This window comes from Cricetulus griseus, assembly GCF_003668045.3.
Source record: "Cricetulus griseus strain 17A/GY chromosome 1 unlocalized genomic scaffold, alternate assembly CriGri-PICRH-1.0 chr1_1, whole genome shotgun sequence".
Lineage (NCBI taxonomy): Eukaryota > Metazoa > Chordata > Mammalia > Rodentia > Cricetidae > Cricetulus > Cricetulus griseus.
Window position 1 is genome coordinate 7,377,061 of NW_023276807.1, and position 15,946 is coordinate 7,393,006.

Consider the following 15,946-nt stretch of genomic DNA (forward strand, 5'->3'; position numbering starts at 1 on the left):
AAAAAAACTATAAATATGTAAGTCTGTGTATAAAATATGCACATACAGTTTAAATGAAATTTTCTCATTTGGGCTGCCAGTGCTCTTTCCAAGAGTCAATGACCATCTAACAAAATCCACAACACTGGGCATGAGAAGCCCTCTTGAGCTGTTTGTCAGGATTGTCCAAGAGTCTTCCAATATATTACAGACTATAGCTAGTACCCTTTGGTTGATCCTAGTGATATAAAGTAAATCCCTGTTGCTGGGAACACCATGCCTTCAGACACAGGGCAAAGGGGGCTGAGCTGGAACTGACCTGAATTCCTCCTCCAGAAGGTCTATATTCCATGGTACCAGAAGGCATCATGGAAGCTTCCAAATGAGGGAAGCAACCAAAAATTCTACCGAGCTATGATGCCTATGAAGAATATTTTCTTAGTCAAAATTAAAAAGATAGTGATAAATGCTGTGGTGTTCAGTTGCTGTCACTTCAATACAAACTGGAGTGATCTAGAAAGAGGTAACCTCAGTGGAGAAATTATCTCCATCGGATTAGCCTGTGAACATATTTATAGGGCATTGTTTTCAGGTAGGAAGGCCTAGTCCACTGTGGGTGGTGTCATCATCAGGCAGGTAGCTCTGAACTACATAAGAAAAATAGCTGAAATATTTATCGAAGGAGCTGTGTTACTTACATAACAATTATCCAGAAAGGGACCAAATGAGATTCTAGAGTTTTGAGAGGAAACTAAATGAAAACCACAATCCTCACCAGTGGAGAAATGCTAGAATTGGACTTGTGATGATGTCACCCCTGGTTCAATGGAGTCTCAATAAATTTTACCAATGGATTTAGAATTGCCACAGGTTTTTAGAGGCTCTTTCATCACAATAAAATATTAATTTTCCCTCTCACACATTGCTGTAGTGGTTAATTTGATGAGACTTCTAAGGAGTGATGTGCAGTTAGCCGTCATAGGGCACCATGCCAAGCTTCACAAGCAAAGGGCATACAAATGAAATAATCTGAAGTGTTCTTGCATGTCTGTACCCTACCAAAGCAATCACCACCTTGGCGCAGCCGTTTCTTAGGAAGTACTGAGTAGCTAAGATTAACTGCCCGGAGACCAGTTGAAGGTCACTGGTTCCTTTTAGCTACTCATTAATCCCCAGGAAATCTCCTGCTTTTTTGTGGTTATTGTTCAATCTTTAATAGACAATTTTGCAAGTACTGTAAGTACTTGCTCTCTCCTGGAACACCTGCAGCCAGCCAGATCCTGTTTGTATGGAGAAAGAACTTCTTTTCTTTAAAGGGGGTTGAATTTCAGCTTCCCTATATGGACCAGTGATTGAGAAAAAGCCACTTTAACTGGGTTTTGGCTTTTCTTTCTTATTTAATGGAGAAAGAGGATGAAATGAGGGGAAATGAAGGGATGGAAAGGAGGGAGGTAAATGAGGGAGAGGAACCCAGCTCCTAGATTCTTTTGGGCTCCCAGCAATGAATGCAGACCAGTAAGTCTCCTTGGGAGGAACCAAAAACCCAGATGAATGCATGCTCTGCTTGGGAAGGTCATGAAGGACACCTAAGACAGGAAATGCTCTGTTTGGGAAGGTCATGAAGGACACCCCAGACCGGAAACTCTGGACAGGACCCTGACAGCCTGAGCACCGAGTGGGGCCCAGGAAACTGGAATCCAGACTTAACGCCAATCACTTGTTCCAGCAAACTGAGCCATCTCTATCAGGGTAACCCACAAATGCAGTTTTAGGATTGCACTGGATAACAAACTGTCTGTAGAGGGTATGAAATCAGACCACAATTTCACAATCTCATCCAGGTAAGATCTGATCTTTTACCTTGGCGTTTCATGTCTTTTAAGTCAAGTTCTAAAATTGAAAAGCTGTGTGGATAAGAGAAATTCCTCCCTCGCCCTAGAGTGGCTATAGTTCTCAATGTTAACTGAACTCTCAACACATTTTAACGACAGTGCCCACCAGAATGCAGAATCCACTAACGTCAGAGTGACCCCTTCTGTTAATATACCTTACTGCAAAATGCTTCCTTGATGTTTATATGCTTCATAAGAAAAAAGGATATTCTCCAATTAAGTTACAAGATTTCCTGAATGTACACGAGGAAGGGTTGGTGTATCTCTATGCTGACTTCAAAAACTTAGATTCTCTCACTAGTCACCAGAGTCCAAGACAAAAATCTAGATCCACAGAGGGGAAAAAACTCATTATATTGTCTATAAATATAAATAAACCCAAATGTAAGTGCTCTATTTCAAAGTAGTCTCTGTAAATTTTCTAAAGTGATCATCACAGATGAATCTCCAAATATCCGTCTACGGAAATGAGAATGGCAAAGATATTGTTTACAAAGTCAGATACCAGTTAGAACAAATTGTCCCGAATATACATAAAGATGATCCTTTGGGATCAGAGGCTTGCAGAGCACATCTTAATGGACCCATAAACAGCACCTTAAGTTACTTCAAGGCAGTCTAAGTGAGTCTGAGCTAGTCTAAATCAGTCTAAGGCAACACAGGGACACCAGTTGGAGGACAGCTGACCTCTCATATATGAAGTATTTAAAATTCACCTCAGTTGGTAAATGCAGAGGGAATTATTGGAGCATCCTGCTTTAACAGAGTGAACTCCAGTGATTTTTTAAAAAAATATTTCCAAGCAAAACAAGACTCATTATTCCAACATTTCAGATGCTGATAGAAACACATAGCAACCTGTCCTAACAAATACAGCATTGCTTTTTGCTGAGTTTTGTCAGCATGCCTTTCTTCACAAAATGTCTCAGAGCTGCAACCAAAGTCCTAGTCAAAGGAGACATTCCTGCACCATCAGGCTTTATGACTCTGGCCATAGAGAGAAGCAAGCGGTTCAGCTCAATAGCATTTCCTTTGCTCGGAAAACAACTTGAACCCTTGAGTTAGAAGGAGAAATATTGTCAGCAGCAGGCTTCAGTTTTACAGTAGGTGACGTTTTCCCTGGAGGCTACTGGGTGACTAGCTGAACATGGAGATCCTGGTAAAGCTGGCACAGTTGGTATAAAAACAGATGGACCAGGACTTCCGCAATTACTGTTTGGATGGGCAGGTATATAGTTAATTATTATGTTTTTCTTCACCCTTTCAGAATTCATAAACTGTTTCTCAAGGTCACGTCATGGTTGTTCTGTACTTTTTAACAGGTCATTTATTCCTAAAATGTTTTTGAGACTTTTTTTTTTAAGAGAAATGGCTTTATAGCTCCAAGGGAAACTTCAACAGTCCAGTTAGACGAGAGAAAGCAAGTGACAAAAAAAATGGAGGAAACATGCTTTGCCTAAATATTTTATTGTTTTGTCCTTTTATTACTTGTGCATTTGGAATTGTCATTGTATGCCAAGAACCTCACAGAGAGCCCTACTTATGATCTTTATTTTCACAGAAAATTATAGAGCAGACATTTTATTACCATTCTTCTATTACCATAGAAGTCAGAAAATACCACGAACCTTTACTAAGGTCAAAAAGTAATTTTTTTAAGTGGTGAATAGGTTAATGTGACTGTGCATATTTTAATCCCAGCACTTGGGAGACTGAGGCAGGGGAATCAAAAGTTTGAAGGCAGCCTAAAATAAATAGCAAGATCCTGCCCTCCTTACCCCCCCACCAAGAAAGAAAACACCAAAGCTGAGATTTGAACTCAAACTGTCTTGACTATTAATTTCTTTATATTAATTATTGTGGGCTTTTACAACTGAATTATATTTTTTGGTGGATTTACTCAGACAACAAGATCCCCCTAGGAGCATGCTCAAACAAAAGGTGAGTTTTAAATGCTGAAGCTGATGTATATTACCCTGTCTGCTGTGGCCATTTGCATCTCAGTTCTGTCAGCCCTTAAAGGCATCCTTTATATTTAAGGAAGAGAGTGGTGAACCCCATTTTCACCCAAGTAAAATTCTCGGAAAACCAGCAGAGCTTCACAGAAACACACTAACATTAACCTGACTTTCTTCCCATTTTGGCTAGAGTAGTACAGATGAGAAAGTGCAAGCTATCAGTGTTGAAGTTGAAATGCATAGGGTGACTAAATTAAATACTGTGCTTCTTTTGGAAATGTTGGACTCTTTGCATCTTTGTAAATAAAGCTTTTTTGGTTTTTTTTCCTCTAGGACGCCTCCAAAAGCTTACACTAATACCATCAAATCTCCATTCCCAACAGAAACACACAAGAGAGAGGGAGAGAGAGAGAGAAAGAGAAAGCTCATTCATAGAAAGAGAAACTATAGTATTTGATTAAGCAGCAGCTAATTAAATGCACTTAGCCTATATTGATCTTAGCTCTCTATTCAACTTAATGTGTGTTGTAATCAAGGACTGCACCTCTGGCTGTCAACACCTCAGCCCAGATAATCAGAGCATTTCCCACCTAATAAAGAAACAATATGCAAACAAAATATATCTTATAATCTCATGAATTTCTATATGGTGCAAAGCTCTCCCATATTCTGTTTATGAAATTATGATGCTATTATCATTGTCTTGAAAGAATGCCTGATGATCTTTTATGCCAATTTTTAATGCTATCCAAACATTTACTTGTCAGCCCTTTATGTGTATTTGAAGAGTCCTCATCTTAAGATGTGACAAAGTAGCACGTGCAGAAGAATGAAAGTATGTTCCTTTCTTTTCTCAAAGGATGCCTTCAAAAGGTAATAAACCATCAGAATCACTTCTAAAAGGCATTGTTTTATCAACAGCTAATAATTTTGAAGTCAAAGTCATCGTTGAAAAACAAATGCATAATAAAAGGCATATTGCAGGTGCCTTGTGAGCCAAATGCAAACTTGCTAACTAACATCCAACCTGTGTGCATCACAGTTCAAAGGAGGGGGGAAGATTCCATTGGTATCAGATGGGAAGGAAATCTGTAGGTTGAGGAGACATGATGTGGTATTTCTCAACCGAGCTCCAGATATGAAAGTGCATAAGACAGTGTAAAAGGCTTTCCTATGAACCAATGACCAGCACAATTGAAAGAAACATGCAAGTGTCAGTGACAGCCAGAGAAAATGCTCCTAGGGAAATTACTTTCTTAGATAAACAGCACTCTGCAGGTTTGTATTTATGTGTTTTACCAGTGTGAAGAACAGACCATGGTCTATGTACACTGCAAACATTCAGGGCAAGAAATCCTTTTAACAAAACTTACTCTGCCCCAGGGATTTAGTGACGTGAAGGCAAAACGAACAAACAAAAAAAATCAAAGAAAGCCACTAACACCTGAAGAATTGCAAAACAAAATCCTAAATTCTAATGTGTCAGCTGAAGTGATCAGCGTTAGAGGCTATCCCAAAATCAACCTCGGAATTTCCAAGAGATTAAGTGACATAGCATTTAGAAATGCCAAAAAGATTGTGCTCTGAGACAAATATAATAGACTATAAATCAAGCTTCCAAAACTACCATTAGAAATTTCTCTTATGATTCTCTACCTTTAAGTTCTCACTTGCCCAAGGAATATCTAGAAACCTTTCTATTCAATAACCTATATTTTGAAACATTCATCATTTCCTTGTCTTGGGGTGACCACTGTAGTGTGGAGCCTGGGGACTCGGTCTGCTTTGACTTATACTTAGAAGAACAAAGGAAACTTTGATTCACTAGGCTTGGATGAAATGTATCCATATCATTGCAATATTAGAGCCTTTTAATCGTCTTTCCATAAGACAAGATTAAAATGCCTTAGTCACACAAGATTAAATGCTTATTCCATAATTGCAATGGACAGTATGCTTTCAAGGTGGGAGAATTAAATTAAAAGAAAGACAACTCTAGAAAATGTACTAGTGGTAGAATTAGAGACTGTTTCATCAGATCCTGATGTCTCTACAGTAATGAATCTGCCAAAAGATAATAATATTTTAGTGAAAGGTGTGATTGGATAAGTCACATTATTTATTAACTGTTACCCTAAAATATCACTTTTGTCTTATTATTAAGAATGGTTAGAGGGCATCAGAGATGCCTGACACAAGGAATTAAAAATGGATTGTGTCTATCAGAAATCCTAGAGTTGCAAAACTGTATCCCAGGTGACAGACAGCTAGCACACTCACAAACCCGCAACTAGAAAGGTCTCAGTCAAGTTCCAGAGTCAGTCAGCAATCGCCTGGTCCTTTCCAATCTATCAAACAAGACCTTTGAATTTCTAATCTTCTTTTAAGTATCAGATGAACAGAAGTGTTTGAGAAGACAGAGACCAGCAACATAAAGGTTATGAAAGTTGATAGGAAAATCTTGTCAAAGCTATTTCCCAAGGTTATTCACACTCCCCTTCACAAACAGATCAAGTTACTAATTAGATTTCCAGAGAGTACATGTTATAAGGACTATAATGGTAGAAAATAGACTGGGTCAAAGAGCAAAGCCAATATAATGCTTCAAGGAAAGCGGGTCTGGAGGCTGAGGAAGCAACAGACAACCCACCATCCCTCAGGTTTTCAAGATGCCAACACTAATGGGACACATAAAGATCTCTCTCTCTCTCTCTCTCTCTCTCTCTCTCTCTCTCTCTCTCTCTCTCTCTCTCTCTCTCACACACACACACACACACACACACACACACACACACACCACTCAGGACCTCCTTTTGTGAAATATTGGATGTCTTAAGTTCACAAAAGTCTTCCTTCAGCATGCCATTTCTTTCTCCCAGCTTTAGAAAGACTGTGAATAGCACTAGTCCAAATTCACAGGACTTCCTCTCTATGCTGTGTGTGAATGGTAGAAATGCATCCTGTTCTCCAGTGTTATGAAGAAAAGGGCCCTTTCTAAAGGCAGTTAGAGGCCAAGCCAGGCTCCCCTGCATCCACCTGTGTTCCCACACGACTGGAGTTGCAGAGACAAGGCACAACACAGCTACAGACTGCAAGTCTTTTAGTCTTCCGGAAACAGCTCACATCAGAGTTTCCTCACGTCCTAGCTACATTATGAAACGTCCACTCACTCTCTTGCTTAAATTGTTAATATGTTTTATTATGTTCATTTCTTTCCAACTGATCACTCCAAGCATTGGCTCATGCTTCAGACCACTAGATTCTTATATGTATAAATATAAATATGTATTTGTATATGTATGATAACTTGCATAAAACAGAACTTTTTAGTTAATCTATGCTTACAGGCTGTCACATCAAGAGTCAAAATACTGAAAATTAACTGGTCACTTCATGTAAAACCAAACTAGAAGAAGAAAAACCGGCTCTGTCTCTTTCCTGAACACCCACTCTGTTTTGTGCCCCCTTTTTTTACTTCCCCAATATAGCTGTTTTACATTTACTTTATTGTTATGTGTATGGATATTTTATCTTCATGTATGTCTATGCACTATATGCATTATGGTGCTCACAGAAGCCAAAAAGGGACATTGGATGACATGGAACTGGAATTATAAAGAACGTTAGGAGCTGCCATGTGGATACTAGGAAACTAACCCAGGTCCTCTGGAAGAGTACCCTGTGCTCTTAACTGCTGAGCCATCTCTCACCCCCTAGTATCATTGTTTTAGAACACATCAGTATCAATGGTTCTCAACATTTCTATATCAAAGTTGCATTATCAGTGGGACAAAAAAAATTCAAATTCAAGCCTTGAGTCACATTCCCCAACAAGTCTATCTCTGCAATTATTTTCAAAGGAGCATCAACTTTGTAATAAATCAGCTGATAGCAATAGCAATTCAATGAGAGAAGTTCCACCAGGACAACTGCGTAATTGCTAGAGTCTGGCCCAGAAAAAAAAAAAAAGTGAAACTTTGGTTCAAAAATAGAAAGCCAACTTCTTTTCTTCCACAGCCTTTCTCTATAAATTTTATGGTATTTTATGGGCACGATTATGCTATTATTGCTAATGTGGCAATAGTGATTCTTGCCAGATGAGTGTGAAAAAGTCTGTAGTATACTCTGGGAAAAATAAGATATTGACAGCTTGGAAGGAAAGATGGTGGAATGAGGCCAAAGATAATCTTTACACAGTCACTAAAGGCATATAACGAAGAAAGGACAGACCTACGTACAGAAAAGCTAGTGTTGCGTAGTCTGTGCTCACACTGACAGAGCAGCACCAACTACTACACAACACCAGGGAACCTCGGCAGGTTGGTTCTGTACAGCACCAGAAGGAGAAGTTGGGTAATCTTGGTGGGAGGTTTCTGTTGGGGAGCAGTCCCTGGCTGTAAACATCCAATAGGAGGCAGCTCTAGTTGATACTTTCTGTATGCTCTGTCAACATTTGCCCATAGGCCAGAAAAAGGGTTTTCCACTTCCAGAGCTTCTTTCCCTACATGATGGAGGAGGCCCTCATCTCATCAGTAATATCAGATCAGGTTTTCATTGAAGCAATTGATATGATATCTAAATTACTAAGATTGACTCCTAAAAAGTCGCAAGTATGTAAGCTCTCATCACTCCTCTGAAGAGCTTTAGAGTAGATGGGAGAACATGGGTCTCTATGATGGAGCACTGTGTCACTTACACTGGGATAAGAGGTCAAGCCTGTCAGGTGTCATATGGTCTGGCATGCACCTCATGATGCCATGAAATGCACATGAAAAGAACCTAAGCAGTGGCCTCCTCAGAGAAGATTGCCCATTCCAAAAAGCAAAGAAATAGTCATGGGTCAAGATCATGGCATATCCTGAAAGATATTTCAAAGCCTTCTGCATCTTAGTTTAGAAAAGCACAGGGTAAGGGAAGGGGTGAGTCCTTGGTTAACGGCTAGAAAATGTGGTCCAACAAACAAAAGTGGTAGGTGAAAATCAATTAGGTCCCAAATCTAAAGAGAGAATAATAAAAGAACTATAGAATACATTTCATCAGAGATGACAATAAAAAGATCTTGTCATATAAAGCCACACAGTGGGGTCTGGAGCTATTATACTAAGTACTACAAAACTTTCCAAGATGCTATTGTCTAATGATTCACCCTAGAATTGTGAAAGAAGAATGAGTTTTAGTCTTGGAGAAGAGACTGGGGAGGCATTGATTAAAGAATACCAGGCCTTAGTTGCTCAGGATGACTAGGACCTACTGAGCCATGTCACTCTGCAGTACTCTTAGGTACTGGGAAGAGGCAATGGCGATAGGCTCACCAGGTGGATAAAAGGGAAGGAGTTATGCTAAACATTCTTAGAACCAAAAAGAAACAACAGTAAACAAAGAAGATGGAAGCAAATTTGGGAGACTATCTGATACCCATGTAAGGGATGACGGATATTTGGGACATGATGGGTATGTAGGGGCGAATGGGTATATTTGCAGCATACAGGTGTAACCTTATCTCAGACTTTCCAAGCCACATTATAAATATGGACATATTTTGGTATGCCTATCATAATTCATAGAAAAGACATTTTAAGATCATTTGAAGCTTGGAGACAGACTTCACGCTGTACAAAAAGGGTTTTGTTTTTGCATAGATTTCCTCAGGTATGATCATGGTGTAGTAACTGTGGGGAAATTTTGGTATATTGTAGTACTTTGCCACCATATCAATGATTTCATTAAAAGAGAGTAGGGAGAAGAGGGAGAGTGGCAAGTGGAGAAAGATGCTCCAAGTGGTTGAATCTTGGAAGTAATAGAGTTTGTTGTGTTACACTTTCAACATTGCTGTGTGCTTGAATACTTTCAAAAATTATAAATCAATAAATAAGTAATTGTAGGTTTGGTAACACTGAAAATTGTGTAGGATCAATATGCTTTGTTTCTTTATACAACATTTCATTTTGAAGTTGTAACCTTTTAAAGTTATGCTTTTTAAATTACAGAATATTTGCTCTCTTTTCTGCTCAGGTCTAATACAGTGTTCACTCACCAGCTCAGTGGTAAACCCATAAGAGATGGACTATGCCCTATGGGGGGAAAAAGATGTTTTGTCTTATTAATACCATAGTAGACATTTCCCAAACTTCTATTTGTTTATTTTAAATTTTACTCATTTTTATTTATGTGTATCTGTGTACCTGCTTGGGGTCTCTATGTGCATCCCATTCATGTAGTGTCCATGGAGGCCAGAAGAGGGTTTTAGCTTCCCAAGGATCTGGAGTTACAGATGTCTGTGAGCCTCCTGGTGTGGATACTGGGAACATAACCTGGGTTCTCTGACAGATCAGCAATCACACTTAACTTCTGTGCCATCTCTCCACCTCCAACTTTCCATTTATTTTAAATCATCTTAGGCATATCTGCTGCTGTTTGCCTAAAGGAACATGTCAAATATTCCAATCCTCCATGGGTTAAACTTTTTCTTTATTTATTGACAATCTTTTCTCATTTCCTTTCTTACATTTTTAGAAATGTTCATAATGTTTTGTTCGTTATATTCACATCAATCTAACCATACAATTACAACTCTACCTTCTTGTTTATTCATAGAAAATAAAGTCAAATATATAGGCTTACTGTGCCATAAACTTTGGGCTCCAACCATATTATCTAACACACTGTAGACAAACATTCTAGGATGCCCATGGCATTTGTAGGATGGAACAGGTTAGGAGTTATAGATTGATAATCAATACATGTAATATACAAGCACCTTTTCTTGAATCCCTGCTCCTAGAATAAGTTTCTAAATTCTTCATTAGGCATCAGGCAACTTGACAAGCTGCAGATGACCTTCCTGGTCTCAACGCCCCTTTCTTGCTTCGTGTAAGATTTTCAGCCCAGTTCTGTATCTGGAACCACTCTCTTCACACTTAATGCTCAAAACTTCGCCTCCATCAGATCCTGGCCCAAAACATTCTCCCATATTTCCTGTGAGAGCCAGCACAATGAGTATGTTCTCCATAAGTGGTTTTTATGTTGGAATCAGGCTGCAAGCTGCCTGGTGTTTTCTTCCATATCTAACATATTTTTTCTTTATTGCAACAGTCCTTACATTTTGCTTTCTGCTTGTATTCTTGCAAACACAGAAGTATAGACCAAATATGTAACTGTCTGAACTCCTCACAACACTTCATAATAATACTTCTAGAAGCTCCCAGTCATCTGTCAAATTCTCATAGGGCACCATGTGGCTAAGCTCTGAGGTCTCTAGGTTGGGTAGGTAAGTTCTTCCATTTGGTGGCTGTGTTGAGACAAACCCCGCTGTAGGTCAGGGAATAATTGGAGTCACATTCAAATGTATAAAATTGCTTATAATTGTATCAATTTTATTTATTTTAAACTTTTTAAAAATATCATACCCAAAGTCCAAGAGTGCCAGTATCAAACTCAAAGCTCCATCAGAGAACCAGTGTATCTTTTGAGAATCTTGTCATTAATTCCACATCAGTTGCAGACATTTAAACTGGCTCTCATGAAGACTTAGGAACCAGCATCCTATAAAAGGCTATCCCATGATTACCCTAAGCATGATCGTCTCTCCTCCTTCTTAAACTATAAAACATAAGCCTCCAGTCTTAGACATTGTGGTGTTATATGAGCAAAAGATTTCTTGAAACAAAAAGCCTTAGAAGAAAAGAAAGATGTTGGGAAAAGTCACAAGGCACAGTCCCAAAAGGAGAGAGATATCAGGAAGAAGGCTAGAGCAAAGGAGGAGAAGAAACTTAAAATTCATGGCAGCCAGTGAGTCTCTCAAACAGAGCCAAAGTCTTCCACAAGAAGAAACCTGGATGTGGTAGAAGTATATTTGATTTGCCATGTCATTAGCAAAGATAGCCCATGGAAGCAGATCATGGCAGCTATACAGTGATAGACAGCACATCAGCTGGTCCCAGAATCAAGGTCAAGTGAGTTCATTGTAATGGGTGTATTATCATTGCCCATGCTGTCTGAGCACCCACTTCTTGCCTTGTTCTCAGCATGGGCAAACCTGCTGTGAGTTTCTCTTCTAAAAGGGTCATGTTGCAAACATCACTCCTGTCCTTGGTATCTGCGCATCCCAGTATCCACTCTGAGCTCCCCTGTAACCAAGCAATCAATGCCTCTCTTGAATTCACATGAAAAGTTGAGAACATCATCTGGCCTTGGATGAGTGCTCTTAAGTCCTAACATTGGCTTTATGACTATTTTTTAAAGACAGGGTCTTACTACATAACCTTGGCTGTCTTAAACCTCACTACGTAGACCATTGATCATAGAGACCCACGTGCCTCTGCCTCCCAACTGAGTGCTGGGATCAAAGGTATGTACCACTGTGCCCAGCTGTGGCTTTTCAGTAAAAAGGTTGTGTGCATGCAAAACAGAAATTATTCTGTGACAGATTCTAAAAAGTTCAAATCAGGCTAGCCTTGAACTCAGGATCCTCCCATGGAAGACTCAAAGTGCTGATCACAGATGTTGGCGACCAAGCGTGGATTTAGTCAATTTTCTGTAGAAGCTTTCAGGTGATTGAATGAGCCTCCACCACTCTCTGGAGGTCAGCCAGCCTTTCTCATGTCTGCCAATGGAAGTGTGAATATCTTCAAAATTTCAAAGCAGAGCAAAAGAAAGCAAGAATCCTTCCCAGAAATGCCAGTATCAAGAATAAATTTTTGACTAAATATTCAGGTACCATCACACAGCTACATTGGTACATCAATGTACCATCCCGGGATTCAAACATACTTGTCACTTAGAAGTGGTGTGCCTGAATACACAAAGCAGCACCCTCCTGGTCAAAAGCTAAAATTAAGTGAAAGGACAGGAAGTTCACTTCCAGATTTAAAAGTCCCCCAGCTGAAGAAAAGAATGTACCAGAACAACAGGGTCTTGGAAAGAGGACTAGAGAGATGGCTCAGCAGCTAAGATCCCTGGCTGCTTTTCCAAAGAACCTGCTCCATTCCTGGTACCCACATTGTGTGGTTCACAGTGCCTGTAACTCTAGTTCCAGAGGACCTGACACCCCTTCTGGCCTTTAGAGATACAAGTCCACTTCTATCACACACACACACACACACACACACAGAGAGAGAGAGAGAGAGAGAGAGAGAGAGAGAGAGAGACAGAGAGAGAGAGAGACAGAGAAAGACAGAGAGAGAAAGAGAGAGAGACAGAGAGAGGGAGAGGGAGAGAGAGAGAGAGAGAGAGAGAGAGAGAGAGAGAGAGTATGAATAAAAATAGGTTTTTTTTAACATAAGAAAATCACTTCAACATTCCTCAAGTTAGATCAGATAAGTAATGGCAAAAGAAAAATGTATTTTTGTAAAGAATTAAATGAAGCTCATATATAACTTTGCAAGAGTTTGTGATAATGCTTTGTTGTTGTTGTTCTAAGTTGTGTGAGCTGTAGACCCAGGTGCTGAGTCCACCACAAACTGCTGTCTGCTGGAAAATACCACCTCTCCCCAACAGCCCACATGGGTTCAGTAACCAGTACTGTAAAGACTCTTTTGATTCCTCCCTCCCTCTCTCCTTCCTCCCTCCCTCCTTCTCTTTCTGTCTCTGTGTCTCTGTCTCTATGTCTTTCCTTACTCACACACACACACACACACACACACACACACACACACACACACACACACACAATCAGTTCTGTTCCTCTGGATAATTCCAAATAGTACAGATGGAGAGCTTATGGCATATATGGGCCCAGTATTCAGAATGCTTTTTTTTCCAAAATAGATGTGCTGCTGGCCTTTGATATATAGTTAATTTACTCCCATGTTACATAAGACATACTTCACAACTAACCAATCCACAGCTCTAGGAGGGTGCTAAAGACTCAGGAAGCACACTTTCCACATAACTTATATTTTTAAGAGTGTCTGCAGCTCACCAAGCAATCACATCTCTTTCTTCTTTATAATCAATTGTTTTTGTCATTTTTATCCTAAAACTATAACCCAATTACACCATCACCAATGTATCCAACCTCTTGTGAGCTGTTACTACAAAATGGATAGGTAGGGGACATTCTCCAGCTGGTAGGATAAAAGGAAGAACATTCAGCGGGTTTTTGCCAACCAACTTGCCACCTGATTCCAAACTTCAAAAGCCAGCTTCAAGCTAGACATGATGCTTGTTCGATTGATGGCCCAGACTATTCAAGCAAGTTCCTAACTCAGCTGTCATGGAGGTGCAGCCAAATATATGCATTCATGAAATTATTAAAGATTTGTTTATGTGAGGCTCTGATGTTTGCCATGAAAATTCCTACAATTAAAATTTGATTAAAAATTAGAAATATGTCCCCCTTTCAAAGTCAGTTTCAAGAAACCCTTGATAGGATCGGCTCATTAATTCCTGGCCCCTTTCACTAATACCTCGTCTGAAGTCATGTGTTATAAATCAGTTTCAGTTGAGATATTAAAATCAGATTATAAGAGAAAAGCCTTGTAAATATTTGCCTCCAAATGAGTTTAAGAATAAATATATATTCAGTAATCCATCCATATTTAGCAGATATTAATAAGACAAAGCATAGCTTTAGGTTCACTTATCATTTAATACAAAGAAGGAAATAGGAGACTGGGTCTGATTAGCTTGTTTGTTCTTGGGCTTGGTAATACCTAATTAAAATTTGAACTTCAAAATTGATATAATCAGTCAAATGTCAGCAGAAGTATTTATTCTGTAAATGAAGCTTTAGTTAATAGAACATTAATGTGAAGTATTTTACATGCTCTTCCCTACAAGGAGAAGAAAGGGTGTGGAATCCATGGATAGAAATGGAGATGGACTCCTGGGCTTAGAGTGTCCTTCCGGGTGTGTATCAGCAACCTTCCACTGATGGCTCAGGAGTCAGCCCTTCAAAGATGTGGGGTTGGAAATCAGTTTTAATGTCCTAATTGTATGTCAACTTAGAGCTAAAGAGATCTTCTGGAGTCCCAGGATGTGGCTTTCACACAGTTATCCAGATATAGGACTAAACTCGTAGCCTATTGCTGATAATGCATAGGAAAGAAGATTGCCATGGACACCAGAATCCAGAGAAAGTAAATGCAAACTTCCACAGTTAGGGATAATTTGGATAGTGTTTGAAGGAACAGAGGCAACAAGAATAACTAGAGGCTTAGACAAGCACATGTCTTTGAAGGGGCAGTGGAATGGAAAAGAAGCTGAGAAATACATAGATGCCTCAGGTCCCCCCACTTTAGAGGTTCACTTGGGCTCTTGACCTCTTCTCCTGTGAGTTCCAAGGCTTAGACCTTTAATTCCCTTATTTCTGAGTCCCAGAAAAAATTTAATGGAGATATTGCCTGTAATTTCTAACTAGCTTGGGTCCCTGTGAGGTTTATAGCCATCAAAACCATTCAGGAGCCACCCATGTGAACTTGAGACAGGACTTGTCATCTTGATACACAGGAAGGTGGCAGTTTTCTTGGCGATCAACTGATCAGCTGTGAGACCATGCCCTCCTTCCTTGTGTCTCCCATCATTCTCTTCTGTGGAGGCATCCGTAGAGATGAAGAAATTACCATACACAAGGCTTCAGGAATCCAGAACCTATCCGAACACTGCCCTGGCTCTAGTTGGGCAATTTCCCTCAAGTTACAGACTTTCTTTTTTTCTTTTATTGAACTATACATTTTCTCCTACTCTGCTTCCCTCCTCCCCTCTCATCTTCCACTCTCCCTACTGTCCCCAAGATCTTAATTTACTCAGGAGATCTTGTCTTTTTCCCCTTTCTAGGCAGATCATGTATGTCTCTCTTAGGGTCCTCTTTATTACCTAGATTCTCTAGGGTTGTGGCTTGTAGGCTGGTTATCCTTTGTTTTATGTCTAATATCCACTTATGAGTGAGTATATATTATATTTGTTTTTCTGGGTCTGGGTTACTTCACTCAAGATTGTGTTCTCTAGTTCTGTCCATTTGCTTGCAAATTTCAAGATGTCATTGTTTTTTACTGCTGAGTAGTAATCCATTGTGTAAATGTATCACATTTTACTAATCCATTCTTTGGTTGAGAGTTATCTAGGTTGTTTACAGGTTCTGGCTATTATGAATAATGCTGCTGTGAACATAGTTGAGCA

The 15,946-nt window shown here is 39.5% G+C and overlaps 1 long non-coding RNA gene across 5 annotated transcripts in view; it reads left to right on the plus strand.

Annotated features, from left to right (window-relative positions):
- The first annotated feature begins 1,622 nt into the window (after positions 1-1,622).
- Positions 1,623-15,946, plus strand: part of LOC103159863 — a 35,404-nt gene continuing 21,080 nt past the window's right edge. For 4 of the 5 annotated variants that reach the window (XR_004772510.1, XR_004772506.1, XR_004772509.1 and 1 more), the window contains exons 1-3: positions 1,623-1,820; positions 4,597-4,702; positions 12,071-12,176. This is a non-coding gene — a long non-coding RNA (uncharacterized LOC103159863). The remainder of the gene's footprint in view (positions 1,821-4,596; positions 4,703-12,070; positions 12,177-15,946) is intronic. The other variant, XR_004772507.1, reaches the window with a different exon arrangement.